Below are 21,409 nucleotides of genomic sequence, written 5' to 3'. Positions count from 1 at the left end.
GTGGGTGGATGGATGGATGGGTGGGTGGATGGATGGATGGATGGATGATGATGAGAGATGTAAGTGCCCCCAATACAAGTATTTAATAATAATGAAAAAGAAGAGGAGGAGGAAAAAAGAAGAAATGTAACAAATTGTTATAATAATAATAATTTATAATAATGGATGGGGGAGGGAAGGGACAAAGGGGAGCTGATATCAAAGAGTTCAAGAAGAAAGAAAATGTTTTGAAAATGATGGTGTGCTTGATCTAACTGAATTATGGATTGTCATATATCTATAAGAGCTCCCAATAAAATTATTTTTTTAAGTTGTTGCTTTCGGTGTTTTTATCAGAAGTTACTTTTGCCAGCAACAGCCAGCACTGAGTCTTTCATATGTTAAAAGTGGGCTTGGATAGAAAAAGATAACAAATTTTTTTTAAGTGGGCTTGGTCGCTGCTTGGCACATGTGTTTGTGAAACACGACAGCTGGTTGCCTCTAAAAATTAAAAATGAGAAACAAACTCTCAGCAGCTGCCCCCTGAGGTGCCCCTGACACCTAGTCGGGTACTTCCAAAGCCCCCTTGGAGCCTCCGGGCAACCTGGGGTAGGGATGCCGTTGGCAGCTCACAGAGGAGGGCCGAGCGCACAGGGGTGGGGGAGACCTTGCTGGCCAAGTGGGAGGCCCAGTGTAAGACATCTCAGCTGTCTGGCTCCCAGCTCCCAGTTGTCCTTCCCTCTGTCACCTACTGCCCATCTTCGAGGTCGGTGCACTTGAAGTGTAAGGGACTGCATGGCCACTATAATCTGCAAGATTGCGTTCTCCATGGGTGGAAGACTGCACACATGTGTGCTAGGGTGATGCTACTATGCACGCCGACCTTCCCAGCCAGAGCCAGGAAGCACGGCTGAGAAATGGATGGATGGATGATGTCCTATGTCTGCAGAACCACAAGAGTGAGTGGGGCACTGCTGGCCCAACTTGGAGGACAGGGATCCTTTTTCTCTCCCCGGGCACCACCTTCCACAGCTCCAGGCACCATGACTAATAAACCAGCAACAGTGTGTCCACAGCCAGTCCCCAAATGAAGGGCATCAACCTCCTGGTCGAACCCCACCACCACCACCAATAGACCCAGGGCCTCTGCAAGACATGCAGTCACCGACCCCTGAGTGTCAAACCATCAAAGGGCCAGCGATAACCTCTTCCTTTTAAGGATGTGACACCCCCCCGCACCCCCCACCCCCCCATGATGCGAATGTGCACATAACCAGTAGGTTAAAAACGGTGTGTTGCAGGTTTCCACGCACCAAGTCCACAAGTCCAGTGGTGCGATGCAAGCTTCTAAGTCAGGCCCTTCCCACCTGTGCAATTACAGCGATGGGGCTGGGGAGCGGACCCCCAAAGGACCACCTGAGCCACCCTCCAGCCACCTGGAGAGAAGGACCCAGCCCCACCTTCCACTGGGACTTTTAGGCGAGAAAGAAATAAGGTAACCACCCTCTTAGGTAACAGTCAAGTGCACATCTGGACGATCCTTCTTAATAACCCCAGTGCCTGCTACTGTCTCTAGTGCCCTTCAGATCAGCCACACCAGCCTCTCAGCACACACACGCACACACACACACAAACCCCCCTCTAGAGATATGTTTACACTAGCTGTTCTAGCTGCTCAGTACATCCTTGGCTATTAGCGAGTGCCTCCAAGATACCACTCAAATATCACTGTCCTTCCATGACCTTCCCCTCGGGCTACCACAGCACCTGGTGTGGAAATTACTGCACCACAATGTTAGAAGTGTTTGCTACAAGTCCCCTCCCCAGTGGCTCACTGGGAGCCCCTCCAGAACGGATGGGGCGCTTGCCCTGTGCCAGGCGGCAGGAAGTACACCGTAAGTGCTGGGTGAGTTGCCCCCAAGGGAGGGAAGGAGGAGGCAGGTGTCTGGATGGACAAGCACCAGACTTCCGAATGAGGGAGGTGGCGCCACCTAGCGTCACGGTCTATCCAGGTCCCTCTGGGTCTCACCTGGGCCTTTTCCCAGCCTGAAAAAAAGTCCCGGGGTTGTGGGGGTGGGGGTGGGGGGTGGGAAGGGACAGTGAGGGGTTCCCAGTCACCCAGCAACACTGATCCAGGACCTGCCACCTCTGTGGCAGGTACCAGATTGGGAGCAGACATAAGAGTTCCCTTCACCTCCTCCCATCCCTGGCCCTGCCCTAGGTGTCCTGAGCACCTGGGATGTTCCCCATTATCCCCAATTCAGGCAAGGTCCTCATTCCGGAAGAGGGGCTATGGCCCTCATCTAGGGGACTTGCATGGATAACCCAATGGCTTCCCTTAGAGCACAGGTGAGGCCCCAATTCACACAGCCTGCAGGCGCCTTTGAAAAGCACAGCCAAGCGCAGACAGCAAGCACTGCCGAGGCAGAATGCCCAGGGTTCTCGCGCAAAAATCACCGTTTCCATCTCTCCTTGAACGATCTGAGCCGCAGCAGCCCCAAGGCGGGGCCCAATCGCTGTGCAGTTCCCTGGTTTTTCCTCCACATGGAGCCCAGAAGCCCAGGGACCTGTGCAAAAGGAGCAGCGGGAGGTGGGGTGTTGAGTGTGTAAGCGGGGTGATGGAGTACCCCCTCAAGACTCATCTAGTTTTGGGGTGCTCTTGGGAGAAAGGCAGGAGATGAGCGCAGGCCCACAGCGGGCAGAGAGGAAAGGGGGGAAGTGGAAAGACTCCCACCTTGCTGGGTGACACCCAGCACCCTGGGCTGAGCCAAGAGTCGGGAGCCTGCGGAGTAGGGAGGACGGGACTTCATTCCTGGCTCAGCCTCCCGAGCCCCCATTCTCCCTTGTCACCTGGGCAAGTCATACAGTATCGTCGTCCCCTGGGGACTTAGCTTCGGCACCTGTAGAACCAAGGTGACAGGAAAAACTCCCTGGTGTCCCCCAAGCCCCTAAAGCATTGAGATTAAGGACTATACACCCCACGGGCTGGGAGGGTTGGGGGGGGTGGGGGTGGGGGTTAGCCCTGCTCCCAGAAGAGCCGGTCCTATGATCTTAGACAAAGTGGCTTGCCAGATCCCAGCCAGAGACTGGTATGTTTGCCTGAGATTCCCTGATCTTTAAATGCTGGACACTAAAGTAGCCCCTTTAAAACACACACACACACACACACACACACACACACACAGGAGGGACAAATTAACCAGGTGTCCCTCCAGTTTACAGAGCGGGGACCCCATCTGGACACTTTGCCCTGGATCTCTGGAGCATGCTATGAACACGTTCACGCTAATGCACCTTTCATTCACCCGAACTTAAAACGGGTGGCGGTGATGTCTGCCCAATATGCTGAATACAATGACTGTCACAGAATCGGACGCCTCAGGCGGGTGTAGATGAGCAATTTCATGTTCTGCCCACTTCCCGTACCCTGTACAAAGGGTCCCTGTCAGTCAGGACCGACTTGAAGGCGGGGATGGGGGTAGGGAGTGTACTTCTGAGCGGAGCCTAACTCTACAACACACACACACACACACATACACACACACACACACACACAACCACCAGGAGTCAAAATGGATTCGAGGACAACTGGTTCTTTTTTATATTTTGCTACAATTAAAAAAAGACAGGAAGGAAAGGAAAATTGTCCCCTAGGACAAAAGGCCCTCCATTTCCTGTCTGCTTTTCCCTAACCCGCCTGCTTCTCCCCGGGTTTCCATTTTTCGAGAGTTGGGCAGATGAGGTGAGTGACTCCGATCTGTGCTTGGGAAAGTTCTGGATGGAGACAGTCACCCTCTATCATCACCTGTGGTCCCCTGAACCCTGGAGACACCACAGCCCCTGACTCCATCTGCAATGCTGCAGCCCTGGTCCAAAGGTTTCACAAGACAAGACCCCTCGCCTACTGGGCCACTTTCAAAGCATTCTGTACAAACTTGGAAACGATTCCATTCGTCTGAGATAACAAGAGTGGGCAACGCAAGCTTAATGACTCACCACCCAACTGGGGCAGCCAGAGATACACGGGGTGCTACATCACTGGCGCCTGACAGACTTCCCTCTGGAAAATTCTTCCTGATCGCAAGATTACACACCTTGGAGCCCTAGACCCTCCGCATCTTCGGGGTTACTCGGTCATCGTAACTATCTGCCTTCCCAGCAAGCTGTAATCTCACACTGGAGACGACTAAGTGTTTGCATTTCCTACCTCCACCACCTCCATGACTAGAAAAAGACCCCATGTGCAGACAGCCCGAGGGATTTGCCAAGAGTCACACGGAGACCCGGCAACAGGGCCACAGTTCAGAGAAAGCAGCCTCGGGACGTAGCAGCATCACCCTCAGACTCTCAGTCATTCTGGGGAACTCAGCCTGGTAACCAGAGCCCCTCCGGGGAGTCCCCCCCCAGGGAGCGCCCCCCACCCCACCCCCGCAAGCAGTAAATATTAGCCCATGAGGCCCAGCACTTGTATCCATCACTGTGTTCATTGACTCTTCCGTAGAAGGAAGCTTTTAGCACAGGGGTCCCCAGGCTGTGAGGAAGCAGCCAGCCCCATCCCACTCCCAGCCCACAACCCCAATTTCAAACCAAGCCACCCCCATGGCAGGCGGCCCTTCCAAGGGACGTGCAGGCATGCCCCACTAAGCTGTGGGCGTCTTAGCAGAATCAGGGGACCTCCGGAGGACCCGTGGGCACCCACGGTCCCCCAGGGGGGTCCTCGGGTCTCTAAGAGCCTCTACTGTCGACCTCCTGAACCAGAAGCTATGAGGATGAAGCCCTGGCTTTCCACTAAGTCCTCCAAGGTTTGGGGGCACACCGACCTTTGAGGGTGTGAAAGGCAGCTCGCTCCTGGCGCCATGATCTTCACTCATTAAATGTGCTTTACGAAAGTAGCTACAGAAGCCTGCAAGGAGTCCCGGGGTGCGACAAGCCCAAACGGGGAGCGAGGGATGGCGTCTCCCACCGGCTCCCTCACTGTCCCTGTTGGCCTGCCTCCAAGGGAAGGACCCCTCTCCGCAGAGACCTCGCCCACCCTGCCCCTTACCGACGGGATATGGAGGACACACAGGGACCCGAGACGAGGCCATGCAGCGGCAGCATCACAGTCCCGTGCTCTCACTCCCACCTGGCCCTCGGCTGTCCTCCCCCTCTCGCCAGCTCCGGAGGAGTGGGTGGGGACAGAGCTGCTCTTGTCCTTTTCCTCGGCTGAGGGGGGAAGGGCAAGCCGGGAATCTGGTCTGGAAGCAGAAAGACAAGGCCCAGGAGAAGGGAAGAGAAAGCAGCACCGGGGAGATCTCCAGAATGGCCGTGGCAGCCAATGCCACCAGACATGACTCTCTCTAAGAGAGAGGCACCACAGCCACCTTGGCTCAGCTCCACGCCGAGTGGGCATCAGGGACGGCACGGTCCCTGCATCGACAGACTGGCCGGCTCACCGGAGACACATCCCGGAAGGTGCCCTCCAGTCCTGTGCAGAAACTAGGGTGCCGGAGGGAGGCCAAAGGGCAATCTTGCCCAACCGACCATGGCCCTGTTCCCTCCGTTTGTTGTGCAACAGTGGGAGTGGGGCACGGGGCAGGACACAGGGTTTGGAAGGAAGGCTCCTACTACGGAAGCTGCAACACGTCAAAACCCCTCTCTTTGAACTAGACCGAGCAAGGACACGGGTGTGCATAAGAGCAGGAGCTCACGACACACGCAAACCAGGAGCAGGAATGGGAACAGCAATTAGGGTAGGGAGAAGAGTTGGGGGGGGAGGGAAGGAAGGGGGAACCGATCATAATGATCAACACATAACAACACACACTCCTCCAGGGGGAGAACAACAGTAACCATGGGGAAAGGGAGACAGCGGTCAATGTAAGATATGAAAATAATAATAATAATTTATAAACTATCAAGGGGTCACGAGGGGGAGGGGAGGAAGAGGAGCTGATACCAAGGGCTCATAGAAAGTAACTGTTCTAGAAAGGAGTGATGGCAACCTATGTACAAATATGCTGGATACAGTTGATGTATGGATTGTTCTAAGAGCGGTAAGAGCCTCCCAATAAAATGATCCAAAAAACCCCAAACACATCAAAACCCCAACCCCCGTCTCTGAGACAAGAGTGAGGCCCTGACGTGTCTGCACAGATGCTGTGGAATCACAGGGCGGGCGAGTCTAAGGGACCATCGAAGGCCGGAGCGGTGCCGACACTGTGTTTGAAAGGGGCACGTTAACGTGGAGCAACAAGCCCAGCCTTGGATGACCCTCTGGGAGCTGCTCCAAACACAGGGGCCCTGCTGTCCATGCAACTTCCGCTTCACTAGGAGCTTAATAGAAAAAGAATACCGCCACCACCACTTTGGCTTTCCGAATGTCTTCGGCATGTTTCTAAAACCCATGAATGTTACAGCCTATGATTATTAATGATCGGCGGGCCTTTTTTTTAAGTGTCAAAAGCTCCCATGGGAATACGATTATAATGGAAGCGTTCACAGTCGAACTACTGTTTAGACAGATGGAGCCGGTGTAAACTGGAGGCACACTTGCAGAAAGCAGTTTGACAGCGTGTTTAGAAAGCCAAAAACCTGCTCAATCCCATGCACCCCCAACTCCCAAAAAACTAGTTATCTCACAGCAGGGATTAAGTCTGAGAGAGGAAGACCAAGAAGAAAGGAAGAAAGACAGAAAGCGCCAACGACATGAGCCTGCTTACAGCGCACCGGACGAGAACAGGCACGGCTCGCGCGGCCCCAGGACTCTCCTGCCAGGACTCCACTGGGGACCTCCTCCCAGCAAGCGAACAAGGAGACTTGGCAGGGTGGTTTCGGTAACGCTGTTTGTAATAACCTCAATATGGAAGCAAGCTAGCTGCCGCTCCAGAGAAGAACCATTAAAGCGTGATTCACTCAGAGAGAAGCACCGGCCCAGCCAGTTTTCTTGATTAAATTAGATGGGTGTGCATCAAGTTCCAAGACATCAAAAGCATAATGCTGGGTAGTTTAAAAAAAAGTGGGGGGAGGGGGTTGCAAGAGACACGATATGAAAACATCGATGGAAAAAGAATGTGAAAAGCGTGCAGCAATAAACAGGGAGCAAAGTTGAAGGCTTTCCAAAAAAAAAAAAATCAAACGCAGAATCAGGAGATGGCTGACACCAGGAGGGGGGTGGGGGTGGGGGGTGCTGAGAAGAGATAGAGACCAGAGCTCTGTCGTGGTGGTAGGCCGGGGACTGTCCCAGCTTATCTCTGTTGTTCTGCTGTGATGATGAATACCACTCTCTGTTAGCCTCAGAAATACCCCAACTTTAAAACCTGCACCATGCTTGACCAAGCAGGAGGTGCAGCGAAAGAGAGGAAGATCCATGGTGAGATGGGTTGGCACCGTGGCTGCAACCCTGGGCTCCAACCTTGGCGAGGAGGGCGCAGGGCTGGCGGTGTTTCCTCCTGTGGTACGCGAGGCTGGCGCCAACTCGATGGAACTTTGCAATAACAGAAAAACTGAGGGGGTGATGCCACTAGACTCCTATTCCAAAAACACACCGAACCACCAGCCTTCGGGCTGAACCTGGCTCAAGGCGACCTCTCATTGCATTAGCCCACCGTGCACACTCAAGGCGACCTCTCATTGTGTTAGCCCACCATGCACAGACTCTTGAAGAGACACACACAAACACACTCAGTCCTCGTCCAAGGCACTTAGTCTATGGTCCACACTGCTCATCTGTCTTCCATGGGGCAGGCTACCTAGCAGGGCTCACTCAAAGCTGCAACATGGAATCGGATCGAATCTGGTTCTTGGGAGGTCCTTTAGTAAATGTCTGATGCTGGGGTTGGGGGTGGGGGTGGTCAGACCTCTACAAGCACAAAAGAAGGAGATAAGGGTCCACAGTGACCATCTGGGAAAGTTCTAGAGACCAGGGGCTTTCTGCGAAATTACACCTTCCTCCCCATTTCAAAAAGGCCCATGGGTCTTGAGGTAGTTTATTGTGCCAACCTGGCCAATAAACACATGTGGGATTAATTGAAGGGTGGAGAGATAAATGGCTCAGCGAGCCTCGCCTTTCTTGTCTCTTGCTCTTTGATCATCAGACCAGTGGGCGGCTGCCTTGCTTGTTCTTTGCCTCAATTTGCAAGCTACACTACCTGTGGGACACATAACCCGTGGACTGTGTCGCTGTAATTTGAGGTTCCTTTAAGACCTGCTTCACCACACCATTGGAATTTACATCTCTTGAGCTGGGGACTGTCAGACCCTGTCATCTAGCTGACTGTTGGTGACCTGCCTTGCTGTTTGCTGCCTGTGTCCGGATAGCCTGAATTGCTCTACAGAGGACTACCTGGCAGCCCTCAAGACTTGAAGGACTGCCAGTGGCTCACAACTGTCTCACAGGAGTGAGTTGCACTGAGCCATTTGTACTGCTTTATAATTTAATTAACTGTTTATTTCTTAGGTTATATATCTATCTATATATATAAATATATATATAAGTATTAGCATTCTGGTTTTGTTTCTCTAGAGAACCCTGTGTAACACAGGTCTCCCGGTCTCCTTACTCTATCAACATCCTGGGCCTCAAAGGCCTGGTCTCTCAAGGATCAGCACTCACAAAGGGCAGAGACAAAACAAACACCTGTCCTGAGTGGTCCTAGAATGGATCCTGAACCAGGAAAGGGGGCTTTGTTTGGCTTGGCTTGGCTTTTGCTATAAAAGCGGGGGATGTGCTTGGTTATCTGTAGTCATCATGTGTCATCAGTACTCACTTCTTGAGTGTAGTCACCCCCTCCTCACCCTCGCTTGCTGGGAGCGAGGACTCGAAGCACCTGCTGATGGAGATCAAGGGTTGCAGCCTTCAGTGTGGATGACAACTCGAAGTAAAGAAGACCCGACACCTCACAGCTGGACCAATGGGGAACATGAGGGTAGATGCAGACAAGAATGCGGCTGTGGTGGATTTCATCTCACTGGAATCCACAATGAACCCTCATGCAAGCAGCGGCGAAGGGATCAAAGGGCACAGGGCACTGGGGTCGATCTGCCACACAAGAACCTCTTCAGAGTGACGAGCGTGGACGTCACCCAGGCCAGGGCATTGCTCATCGCCTCCTAGTCACATGGAAGTTGGACACTGAATGAGGAAACCTGAGGACGACTCGGTGAGTTTGAATGGTGGTGCTCGTGAAGAATCCGGAAAGTACCGCAGACTGCCAACAGAACAAACGGACGTGTGGAAGAAAGTCCATCCGGGATGCTCCTTCAAAGCAAGGATGGCTAGACTTGGTCTTGAAGACTTTGGAAATGTTATCAGGAGAGACCAGTCCCTGAACAGGACATCGTACTTGGTAAAATAGAAGGTGATCAAAAGGGAGTAAGCCCCTTGATAAGACGGATCAACACGGTGGCTGCAACAATGGGCTCAAACCTAACAATTATAAGGGTGGCACAGAACCATAGGATGGGAACCAACTCTACAGTCCCTACCACCACCAGCACCACCACCTTCTCATACATACATGGACCATCTGGCAGATTCTTGCCAGGTGACTCAGATGTGCGCCTTTTTGTGAGAGGTGTTCAACTCATGATACACACAGTGGTTGGACACGAAACTTTCGTCTGTCGAATATGTTGCAAGTTATTTCTGCCAGCTTGCATTTGTCTTGTAATCCTAAACCAACACCGAAGACCACGCCTGAGCCTACTCTGACCCACAGGGACCCTGGAGGATGGGGCGGGGCTGCCCTGTTGGGTTTCCAAGGCTGCCATCTTTACAGCGGGGTTCTGGTAGAGCAGTAGTTAGTTGCTCAGCTGCTAACTGAAAGGTAGGCAGTTCGAACCCATGGAAGAAAACTGTGCTTGGGTGAAGATTTGCAGTCTTGGGAACCCTATGGGGCAGTCGTTCTCCATCCTATAGGTTTACTATTAAGTTGGGATTGACGGGATGGCAATGGGTACACTCCTAATCTTTACAGAAGCAGATAAGCACATCCTTCGCAGTTGGAGGGTGTGGTAGTGAAGCAATTTCATGTCAACTTGATAAGCATAGGGGTGGAGTCTAGCCTGTCAATCAGGTCACATCATGATGATGCCTCTTTGTGGGCATGGCCTTTCAATGAAATTTCTGGGAACTTCCTTTCTTTCTCCCTGAAGGTGGGCCACATTCTCTCTCTGCTTCACCTTCCTGTTGAGGAGCGAGACACCCTCAGAGAGCTGGAGGAGCCCACATGGAGACCCACACCAGCCCTGAGATGCTTCCCCGCCACTGGATCCTGAAGAAGAATTAATGGACTAGTATCAGACACATGGTTTAATGTTGGACTTATGGACTTGATCTGGACTGGACTGGGATGTTTTCTCAATGTACAATTGCACTTTGATAGAAAGCACCCTCTTTACACATGAGTGTCCTTGGACTTGTTTCTCTAGTCAACCCAGTCTAACATGGGGGGGACTGGTGGATTCGAACTGCTGACCTTTCTGTTGGCAGCGGAGTGTTTCAACCACTGTGCCACCAGGACTCCTTGAGTCCTTAGTCACGCTTAGTCTTTGTCTACAAACAGCCTTGTTCTGCTGCAACACGACTGTCCATAATGAGCTCGCAGGCCGTTGGCAGATAGGGAAGCTCTGTCAGGATGAGGAGGAGGTGGGTTCCCCACTGTTTTGCTCTAGGAGGAATCTGAATGGTGAGAGTAATTCCAGCTGTGGGCAGGAAAAGATAAAAGCTCTTCAGCCCTTCTACCGCCCTGGAAGGAGTCCTTTGGCCCTGTTTTAATGAAACTTAAAATAGTCCAAGGCGCTGTCCCCAGAGGGGTACACTGCAGCTTTGCCAAGTTCTTGGCCTGTGGAAGGGCACTCCCTCGGGTGCCTGTCTTCGTAGCAGCCCCAGTGGCCCAAGCCCCACTTCCCCATAGGCCTCACGCCCACTTTCCGCTTTTGTTCGGGGAGAGTTTAATAACCAGGGGCGGAGCTGCCTAGCTGGACTGTGGGTGTTATCTCTTGACGCTCGTGTTCTGGTTACAAAGTCGCACACTTTGTACTATTTGGGGGTGCCAAGTTTTGTAAATTGAGCGAGTTTTTCTGGAACAAATAGATCCTTCTTATCTGCAGCAAGAAGATCTGTATAAAGTTTCCTTTTTTGCAGCCTTAACCTTTATTCATGACTTCTTTATTATTCCTACCCTTCCTCACAAGCGCACAACACGAGCTGTAAGAAAGACCCCCGCAGTGTTTTCCTCAACTGGTTTCCTTCGGAACACCTGGGTTTTATCGGATTGGGCGGAACCAGGCAAGAACCCGGCTGTGTTTTTTCATTTTCAAACGCGGGTACTATCAACGTGCATGTCTGGTGTGCCACCAGCTCCATGAACCCGCAGCCATTGACTCAGTGAGTCTTCCCCACAGCCTCAGAGTGGGGACTGGAGGAGGCTCAGATCCCCAAGTGTATACCTACTCGAGGATGAAGGCACAAGAGGCTGGACTGGACCGACCCCACATGGCAGTTAACTTCTGAGCCCTGTTTTTAACCCAGAGACCACAGTCCCAACCACCACCCATGCAGCCTCCAGCACAGAGGTCTTGGCCTCGCTGATTTGACTATTTTCCTTGTGCCTCTCCTTCCCCTCCATTTCCCTCCTACTCTCAGCCTCCCTTCTCTCCAACACGCTGCTGTGAATGCTCCCTGGATGCAGCCCAGGCCTTCTGTGCCTTTCTAGCCAAAGGAATCTTGATTTAAAACAAAGCACACTCACCTAAGAACTTTCCTGTCCTGCCGGGTAGACCAGAGAAACAAATCCAGAAACACTCATAAATCTTATATCAAAGAGCCATTGTGCATTGAGAAAACATCCCAGCCCAGATCAAGTCCTTAAGTCTGATATTAGTCCATATTTCTGATACTAGTCCACCTATTCCTCTTAAGATTCATACAGCACATGCAATAATGCCGAATGCAGGAAGCTCACAGGCTGGTGGGTGAAAAGCCTTGTGGACCCAATGGCAGTGGAAACATCTCAGCGTGGGCATGGCTCTCCACGTGGCTCCTCCAGCTCTCTGAGTGTGTCTCCTCAACAGGAAAGTGAAGCAGGGAGAGCGAGTGTTGCCCACCTTCAGGGAGAAAGAGAGGAAGTTCCCAGAATCCTCATGAGAAGGCCACGCCCACAAGGAAGCATCACCGGACTGTGACTTGATTGACAGGCTAGACGCCACCCCTATACTTATTTATCAAGTTGACATGAAATTATGTCAGACCACACCTTCCATTCATACTTTTCCATGTATCGGGTATTTCAAGCACAAATGACCACCCAAGAATGGAACCAGGCAACACAAACGTGGCACGTCCTCTCCTACACAAAGAATGAAGTTGGGAAGACCCAAAGAAACACACCCAAGAAGTCCCATGTCCATCGCTGACATAGAACTTCCGCACCTGCTCCAAGGCTCTGTCTTCAACATCCAATGTGACGGGTCTTCCTTTGCCCACACGGCCCCGTGGCTCTGGGTTCCCGTCGCACCATCACGGGGCTCCCTTGACAACGGCACGGCTCGCTGCCGCCGCGCACTTTGTAGCATATGCACGCCATCGAACGGCTTACACAGAACTCCTGTCATGGGCCGGGCACGCAGAGCACGAGCGATGGGTGGGCTCCGGGGAGGAGCCCCAGTTGCAGCCAGCCGTGTGAGCCTCCACGGACCCATCCTCCGGCGCCGTGCGCAAACGTGATCACATTCGTACGTGGGTGGGTCATGGTGCCAAAGGTAAGAGGGCACTACGTGTGGGGGCTCACCTCACTTGAACTCTGGTCAAGGAGGCGTGGCACAGGCCGCTAGTTGCCCCCCATTCTCCACGCATCCTCGTTTTCCTTAGGATCGAAGTCCAGGGCCTTGTAGAAAAAAGGGCATTTCTCTCCTTCCCTTTCAGGGAGGTGTGGTCAGGGGGCTAAGCTCCGGCCAATGAGATGTAAGCAGACCCTTCCTTTCCTTTCAGGGAGGCGTGGCGCTAGGGCCAAGCTTCAGCCAATGAAAGCAGTCCCTTTCCTTTCAGGGAGGCGTGGCCCTAGGGCCAAACTTCAGCCAATGAGATATAAGCAATCCCTGCCTTCCCTCTCAGTGTGGCCATGGGGCTAAGTTCCAGCCAATGAGATGTAAGCAGTTCACTCCCTTTCAGTGAGGTGTGGCCGAAGTTCCAGCCAATGAGATGTGAGCAGTCACCACCTAGGATTCCCTGAAGGGGAACTTAGGATAACCTGGGTCTTGGAGCAAATGGCTGGAGCTGCAGCAGCCTTCTTGGGCGATCTTATGGTTAGAAACAACAGTTGGCTAATAACCATGAGTACAAGAAGGGAAAGCCCTAAAACTGATTTGGAGTGATGATTGTACAACTCTTCTTAATATAGACTACTGGATTGTATGATTTGTAAACTATATGCCAATAAAACTGTTGAAAAAGAGAGAAAGAGAGTCCTGGAATAGTGGAATGAAGAACAGGAGTAGCCTGGACCCCAGGAACATAGGACTATGTCCACTGCAGGTCCTTCCTCGAAGCTTTCTGATGTGAGAGAAAAATAAATCCTAACTGGCGAAGCCACTGGTCCCTGCAGCCAAACCTAGTCCTCGCTGATGGACCTAGTGTTACCTTTAAATGACTACACAGCAAAGCTATTCTTTCCCAGATGTCCACAGCAAAAATGAAGATAATGCGCACATACTTCTTTCATCTCATCAATCTCTCCTCCAGCACGCGGCTTTTGTTGTTCCGCTCTGGGGGCTTCAGATCCAGGGTCTTGGGTTCAAACTACTACCTTTCAATACCTGCTTTCTGTGTTCCCATGGTTAGAGCCAGGACCTTGAAGGCCGCTCTCTGGGCAGCTGCCAGCATTTCAGGACTCCCATCTTACTACCTGTCTTCTCCTCCCCAAGACAATAGAAGTCAGCATCAGGGGCAAACTCTGGGATGAAGAGTTAGGGGCTAAATCAGGGCAGCTTATTAACAGAACAAAAATTGTCAAGAGTGCACAATAGCACAATACCTCATGTCACACACACACACACACACACACACACACACTCAACTGTCTGGTTGCTAAACTGAATTATTCCTGGACAGGAAATTCTGTTTATAAATGAACAATGGTTCCTTTTTAAAAACCACCCCATGAAGTCATCCGGACATTGAAGCTCGTCCAGAAATATTAGCAACAACACCACTAACACGATTAGGGCTTCAGAATGAACGGAGCCCAAACAGCAGACAGAGGGTGGCGATGAAACAGTTCCTTGTTATTCCAACCAGCAGGAGAAGAAACAAAGATGCGCAGAACATGACCAAGGGTCCCTAGCGACAGAGACAAGCACATAACAAGACACGCAACGCTAAACCCGAAGAAGATGTATTCGAAGCCGTGAGCTGGGTGAGGCAGCAGCAGTGCAGTTTGGGGCCCTGTGGATGGCTACTTACAGGGAAGCTTCCCTCGGCTCTCCAAGGCTGGGAGTGGTAGGGTCAAGATCAATAAAGGCAGCAGAGCCCAAGAGATGAATTTTGCAAAGTTTGCTAAAACCGCCGTCACGTTGAGGGTGGGGAGGGGGATGTGGACTGACGGGTGGTGGTGGGTGGGGAGCCATGAAAACGCTTTAGCATTTGATGGTGGCACTAAAAGCCATTGTGTAATCCGCGTTAATCCACAAGAGCTGGGTGACGGTATAGGATGCGAGCTGTGTCTCAATGAAGCGATTAGCTGAAGAATGGACATGACAGGGGTGTGTGCTGGGCCCACCTACTACTACCACCACAAAATCAAGCACACCCCCAAACTCCAGGCTTTGAGAATTCCCGCTCACAAGGAAGGGAATTTCACCACAAAGGGTAGATCACCTCTGTGGTAGCTACATAACCTGGTGTCACCTTGGGGGTATTCAGTGTGAAGGGGTGGAGTTTAGCCGTCAATCAAGTCACAGCTTGATGACCTCATCCGGAGGCGTGAGGGAGATAAATAGGTCACTGAAGGCCGGATGTGCACACTCCCTCTGCCTTCCCTTTCCTGCTGTCGAAACACTTAAAGAGAGCTGGAGGTGCCAGGTGCAGACCCACGCCAGCGCTGAGATGCTTACACCGCCATTGGATCCACAAGACTTTCCACCAACCGGCCTGTGATCTTTCTGCATCCGGCATCATGGCATGTGCTATGTGAGTCTGAACAGGAATTTATGGACTAGCATCGACATATGGGCTAATATCGGACTTGCGGACTTGATCTGAACAGGCCTGGGATGTTTTCTCAATATATAATTGCTCTTTAATATAAAGCTCTTTTCTTATACAGATGAGTGTCTAAGATTTTGTTTCTCTAGTCTACGCGCCTAACACAACCTTCCACGTCAACTTGTTGGGAGGCTGATGGAGCTTCCTTTTATGACTTTTAGATACATCTCAACTGACACCGGGTTAACTAAAATGAGATCGAAGGCAATACGCCTGCCTAGAGAAGTCAAGATGCGAAACAACGGCTGACAGTTAGCCACGCTGGGGACACAGGGCATTAATGGACTCACCAAAATGCCTTTGAATTGCATTTGACTTTCAGCTAAAAAGGTGTCCTCACCCCCCCCCCCTCTCACTCTCGCCGCCCTCTCTCCCCCACCTGTTAAAGTGGTGTCCTGTTAGATCCATTCTTGAAACTTGAGGCCAGGAGTCTACAATCGAATGGACGAGCCAGGGCTCTGCTTCTTTCTTAAAGAATTCAAGCCCAGGCACACCCACTCCATTATATATTGTCTACGAGGGTGGTCTGAGCTACTAGTGTTCCTTACAACAGACATCTCACAGGCGAAGGGCTCCAGCCGACAGAAATCGGTTTCTCACAGTTGAGGAGACTGGCCGTCCAAATTCTCTGAACGGAGGCAGAGCCCTAGTCTGTCTTCCCAGCTTCTGTTTCCCTGCCCCTGGGAGATCTCCGTGTGACTTGGCATCAATCTCTCTCTCTCTCATGGATCCAGCTGCTCTGCTGATGTTTGCTGAGAGACTGGCTCTCTACCACGACTCCTGCCTCATTAGCACCACACAGACAAGCCATTCCCACAGAATCCGAGCTGAGCCACAAGCACAGAGGTCAGGGATCACAACGCCAATTCGGGGAGGACACCATTCCATCCAAAGCAGTGGCTTTCGCACGACAGTAGCAGAACTGGGGAGTGGCGATGGAGACCCTATGGCAGCAGCCCATGTGCCTAAATGATTTCCTCTCTGGTTCATGGCAGAAAACTGTGCCCACTCGGACTAGGCCCTAAGAGCCCACAGCCTTCCCCATCTGGGTCCACCCCCAAGGTACCCAGCCCTGCAGGGCTAAGAGAATCAGCAAAGGGCTAGAGGTTATGGGCACCAGGTGGCCTCTCTCAAAGGTCACCTGGGCATCGTTCAGTGCCTGTCATGCTACCTACCCCCAAAACCAAACCCAAACTAGGGACCGCCGAGCGGACTCTGGCTCGTGACCAGGCCCTGCGTTTTAGGGTGGGGCCTGCTCCTTAGGCTCGGTTCCACTCTGTGATCTCTGGGAACAAAGTGCCAGGCCTTTCTCCCAAGATGCCTCTAGGTAGATTTGAGCTGCCAACCTTTAGTGAATGGGTGAGCAATTAACCATGTGCACCACCCAGGGACGACTCCTGGGACCTATGAACTTTCTAAAAGCTTGGCTGCTTATTTAGCTCACGATTCCTCCCTCCCTCCTCAGCTTCATCCTCATGATTCTCAGCAGATTAAATACCCTTCCCCCACCTCCGAGGCTTCGACGCGGGCCACGTGACTTGTACGGGCCAATGGACTGTGAGTGGGCGTAACTTCCTCCCTGTCCAATCAGAAGGGGCTGTGATGGCACCACGGGCTTAAAGTCCTGGAGTTGCTAATTTCCAGGTCAGCAGTTCAAACCCATCAGATGGTCTACGGGAGAAAGACGAGGCAGCTTGCTCCCATAACGAGTGACCGTCTCAGAAACTCTAAGGAGCCGTTCTGCTCTGGTCGAAAGAACTGACATAAAGAAGAACTTCGATGGAGGCGGGTTTGGGTCGGGAGGGGTTTTGTGCGTGAACTTGTGTGGTTCGGTTTGTCCTCTTCAGCTGTAGTCCTGGGCCAGGGGAAGGGCACCAGGGAGCCATTGCCTCATTAGTCTGACAATCCAAATGAGATGCCAGTGGAGCAGAACCCCAGCCCAGTCAAGCCCCAGGTGACCTACCTATCTGTGAATAAGACATCGATGTTATGGCCGCGATTGGGTTGCGTGTTAGAGGTGGTCGCGGCGCAGGGAACCTGACTAAGACACACCGCGGTGACACTCACAGAGGCCACTGAGGTTATGAAATGTCCTCAGAAATCTTCTCAGCAGGAAAGACGTGGCCGCTTGGGGCTTTCACAGCAGTCTCCCCATTAACAAGGCTTCTGGAAGTCATCCCAGCAAACGGGAGTGGAGGCGAGATGTATGGAATGAAGGATGGCGGGTCCTTTTTGTTCTATACAACTCAAGAGACCCACCAGACCTGCTGAGCCCTGGGGGCAATTCATTTCCCTTCCTCTCAATCCGCTTGAAAGTTGCAAAACCAGGTCTCCAGGGGACCCTGAACTCCAAGTGCTATTGCTCCCTTTGTCCGCTAGATGGAGCCGCACCCACACCTCGTCAGGACTATGGCTCACTAGAGGAGGAACTTCCAGGGCTTTTCAGAACTCGCACTGTCTACCCAGCCAGATAAGTATCAGACCACTAACCGCGGCCACGTTGGCGGTTCAAACCCACCAGACCTCCGTTGGGAGAAAAATGAGGCTGCCTGCTCCTGTAAAGGTTTACAGCCTCAAGAAATCCTATATGGGGCAGCCACACGTAGGAATTGGGTTTGGCATCTCCTCGAGTTCAAAACTGAAACCACAGCCGGGTGTTGTCAGGGGGCCTCTTCCTCATGGCGATGCCATACGTGGACCCCGTTTTTAATAGCAGTGCTTAAATGTTCAGCTGCTATGTTCAGCTGCTAACCAGACAGCCGGTGGCTCTCACATGCCAGCCGCCCGTGGGGGAATGATCTAGCCACCTACTTCCATAACACACGGCCTTGGAAACTCTGTAGGGCCTGGGGGGTTGGGAGGAGGTGTTGGGGGAAGTGGGACACAATCAATGAATGTGCGAGGGGGGAGGCAGCATTAGAACTGACGGTGATGAAGTACATACAACTCTTCTTAAAAGCGATTTGACAATAGAAAATAAGTGTAATAGGTGAATATGATATCAAGAAAACTTAAGAAAAGAAGAAACTGAACTTGATCTATGGTTGCCATGGGAGAAGGAGAAAGAGTATTTGCTTCGGGGCAGGGTGAGTTTATGTGAATGGTGGCGGAATAGTTTGGAAAGGGATATCAATCACCGTGGTACAGCAACAACAGTGCAATCAATGGTACTGAATTACGCATGTTGAAGTTGTTGAACGGGAGAACATTTTGTTGTGTCTATTTTTGCCAACATTGTATAAAGTTACACGAATAGCAATGCGTATGAGGAAGAAGAAATGTTATAAAGTTGATGGTGGTTAAAAGGCTTGTGAGTATGATTGAGTGGTTGAATTGCATGATATGTGCATGAAGTGCCAATAAAACTGTTAAAAAAATGTGGTCGTTGCATAATCTGGTGTCAGAAGGGGTGGAGTCTAGCCTGTCAATCAGGGTGCAGCTTGATGACCTCATTTGGAGGCGCCACAGAGATAATTAGCTTGCTGGAGGCTGTGCACAGATACACTCCCTGTGAGACATTCATGTTGAGAAGACACATAGAGCTACAGAGCCCTGGAGCTGAAGAAGCCATGTGGAGACTCACGCCAGCACTGAGATGCTTCCACTGCCACTGGATCCACTAGGCTTTCCACCCACTGGCCCGTGATCTTCCTGCATTCGGCGTCATTGCATGTGTTTTGTGAGTCTGAAGAGGACTTTATAGATTGGTATTGGACATATGGGCTAATATCGGGCTGATGGACTTGATCTGGCCTGGACTGGGATGTTTTCTTAATTTACAATTACTCTTGTATGTAAAGCTCTTTCTTATACATATAGGAGTGTCTATGAATTTGTTTCTCTAGACCACCGAGACTAGCACAAACCACAGCAGCAGCCCTCTCTCTGGTGCTGTTCTGCTGGGTCCTTTCGGGTCACTATGGGTCTGCATCTCTGTGGCGAAAACAGATGTGCTTTTGTGTTCATTCTTGTGAAGTTGATTGCCAGATCTTTTCCTGAGGAGACTCTGGGTGGGCTCAAACCTCCAACCTTCAGGTGAGCAGGAAAGTGCACTAGCCACTGGCCCCCCCCCCCCCAGGGTCTCTGTGCAAACACTGAATCAAAAGCCAAACTCTCTGCCATCGAGTCCATGCCAATCATCGTGACCCTGGAGGACAGGGTAGGACGGCCCCTGTGGGTTTCCAAGACTGTAACCCTTTACCGGAGTAGAGAGCCTGTCTTTCTCCCTCGCAGCCGCTGTCGGCTTTGAACTGCTGCCCTGGCAGTTAGCAGCCCATGCCACAGGGTCCCCCACGTGCAACCTCCAACCCCCATGTCAACTGGAAGAAAGAGAGCGCGTTCAAATTAGCATCCAGGAATAGCACGCACACCTGCAACGATGAAAACCTCAAAGGGCTTGCTGTGAGGGTCTGGGGTCCTGAGAGCATTCATCGGGTAAGCTAAGGCTGAATACAATGTGCGTGCGGGCTGAGAACAAAATTCTTACCAAGGGGTAAGAAGGCAGCCTTCCTGCAAGGCTGGCAGTCGGAGGGTCAGGTGCTGCTCACAGGCTCAGCCTCTCTGTCCACCAACTAAGGAAGTGCTCCCTTCCTCCCGCCAAGATGATCCTGTTTGTCCCAGTCACTTGCAGTCCAGGCTCCTGTAAGTCCTGGCTCACCTGGACTCCACCACCCTGTGGGATAAGGTTCTGGGCAGCCTGCTCCATCAGGCTCAGCCATCGTCAATGCTGTCATCCGTCCCACCTTAGAAGTCTGGTCCCCACCCACCCAAGTTCGGGCCTCAGTGATTCGATGGCCATCCCATCACGGACTCCACTTGGCCAGCCACGTGCCACACCTGGCTGTCTCTGAAATCTGCAGTCCCGATGCCCCCACCCCTACCCCCCACCCCACCCCCATTTCCAAGTCCATTCAAATTACATGGCTCTTGGCTTCAATAGCAATTGTGTTTCCCTTGCTCTAAGGTCATTCCCAAGCACCCACTGGGTCAAATGCAACTTTGGTTGAAACTAGCAGCTGCCCTACCTCACTCTGCCCTGCAGCAGGGCTCCTGAGACCTTAGGGTGGGGGAAGGAAGGGAGGAAGCCACCAAGCTCATGGGGCTGGCTGACTGTGGACTCTCCCACTCTTGGGGGCACCCACCTGCTCAACACTCTCTCCCCAACTCCCCGTAGCAGTTATCCCAACATGCTAGAAAAGCACTGGACCATACTTGCTAGGAAGGACCGTCACCTGCCGTTTGTAAGTTCGGACTGACCTTGGATGGTTGGGAGAACCATCGAGGGTCCAGGCTGTGGAGGAGGGGCATCTGGGACCCAGGCTCCGGAAAACAAGATGGGGAGAGTCTGCAAGCAGGGGGCTAAGGAACAGAAAACCTTTAGAATGACCCTGTTGGCCGCCACCCCTCTGCCTTCACCCTATACTGTGACCACAGCAACAAGCGCCCCGGGATTCCTCCAAGATAAGCAGGGGGGTGTAAGCTACCTTGACAAGGATGACAGGAAAATAAGCCAAAGCGGCAACCAGTTGAATTATAGGAAGTTCAGCAGGTCCCTAGGTACACAATGGTTAGCACTCATGCACAGTGGGAGACACAGCTTCAAGAGTAACGGCTTCAGACACCCTAGCGAGGGTTGCTATGTGCTGAGACCAGGCGCCCTGGTGGTGGCGTGGATGACTCGTTGGGCTGCTCACGGGACGTCAGCAGTTCGAACCCCCCAGGAAGGAAGACGAGGCTTTCTGCTGGCACCCATAAAGGTTCACAGCTCAGAAGCCCACAGGAGCAGTAGTGCTGTAGCAGTAGGGCGTCGCCATGGGGTCACTGAGTCGGAAGCCCCTTGATCACGGTGAGTTTTGAGAGGTGAGTGAGTGAGTCAAAACAAAAGTCCCCACTGCAGGCATCCTCCCCATGAGCACAGCCATCACATCCCTGCTCCCCATGACTGCGACCGTCGCATCCCTGTTCCCCATGACTGCGACCATGCATCCCTGCTCCCCATGACTGCGACCATCGCATCCCTGCTCCCCATGACTGCGACCACCGCATCCCTGCTCCCCATGACTGCGACCACCGCATCCCTGCTCCCCATGACTGCGACCGCCGCATCCCTGCTCCCCATGACTGTGATCATCGCATCCCTGCTCCCCATGACTATGACCGTCACATCCCTGCTCCCCATGACTGTGATCA

The 21,409-nt window shown here is 52.2% G+C and overlaps 1 protein-coding gene across 4 annotated transcripts in view; it reads right to left on the bottom strand.

Moving 5' to 3' along the window:
* The window catches only part of TRAK1 (trafficking kinesin protein 1), a 153,500-nt gene that overhangs the window by 115,917 nt on the left and 16,174 nt on the right, over positions 1-21,409 (bottom strand). Inside the window, exon 1 of one of the 4 annotated variants that reach the window (XM_045295060.1) lies at positions 4,800-4,820. The exons of the other annotated variants lie outside the window; for them this stretch is intronic. The gene's annotated coding sequence lies outside the window, so the exon portion shown is untranslated. Of the gene's footprint in view, positions 1-4,799; positions 4,821-21,409 lie in introns of those variants that run through there. 4 annotated transcript variants of the gene reach the window in all.

The sequence above is a fragment of the Echinops telfairi genome, unplaced genomic scaffold, assembly GCF_000313985.2.
Source record: "Echinops telfairi isolate 266 unplaced genomic scaffold, ASM31398v2 ScPeMD7_4225;HRSCAF=4972, whole genome shotgun sequence".
Taxonomy (NCBI): Eukaryota; Metazoa; Chordata; class Mammalia; order Afrosoricida; family Tenrecidae; genus Echinops; species Echinops telfairi.
The sequence above is the reverse complement of the archived record's forward strand: the minus strand, read 5'-3'. Positions and strand labels throughout refer to the sequence as shown.